This window comes from Octodon degus, unplaced genomic scaffold (genome assembly GCF_000260255.1).
Source record: "Octodon degus isolate 3935 unplaced genomic scaffold, OctDeg1.0 scaffold00007, whole genome shotgun sequence".
NCBI classification, from domain to species: domain Eukaryota; kingdom Metazoa; phylum Chordata; class Mammalia; order Rodentia; family Octodontidae; genus Octodon; species Octodon degus.
Genome location: NW_004524583.1, coordinates 666,742 through 667,296, shown reverse-complemented (window position 1 = coordinate 667,296; position 555 = coordinate 666,742). Strand labels below are relative to the sequence as shown.

At 40.2% G+C, this 555-nt stretch overlaps 1 non-coding gene across 1 annotated transcript; it reads right to left on the bottom strand.

The window, feature by feature from the left end:
• Nucleotides 1-226: 226 nt before the first annotated feature.
• On the bottom strand, nt 227-382 carry LOC111813358. Its single transcript, XR_002818644.1, has one exon. It is a non-coding gene; the product is annotated as a U1 spliceosomal RNA (small nuclear RNA).
• Between the last annotated feature and the right edge of the window lie 173 nt (nt 383-555).

Genomic DNA, 555 nt, shown 5'->3' with positions numbered 1-555 from the left:
AAGGTGGTGCCAAACTAATCAGAGAACTGATTTAATAATCACTCACGCTTAATCCTAGCAACCAACCTAGCATTGTACCGCACATCAATCACATACTCTGTATTCAGCTACCTTTGAAAAAGCCCTACCTATGACTGCATGAGGCTTCTGTGGGGAGAGCCATCTAGACACACGCTATAACAACTTGTATCCCCAGTAGCGAGATCATTGGATCTTTTTTCTTTCTTTCAGGGAGAGCACAAACCACTACCACAAATTATGCATTCAAGTTTCCCGTATCTGGGGAAATCACAGGGGTCAACACACCCAGAATGCAATGGATAAATCTTGCCCTGGGAAAACCACCTTCGTAGTTGTGGTATCTCCCCTGCCAAGTAAATATAGCTTATTGGATCTTAGGCTAGTTCTATCTCTAGTTTCTTTGTGGAAATTTCATATTATTTACTATAATACTGTACTAATTTACATTCCTGCCAAGCATGCATGAAAGTTGCTTTTCCACAATATCTTCAGCATTCTTCTTCTTCTTCTTCTTCTTCTTCTTCTTCTTCTTCT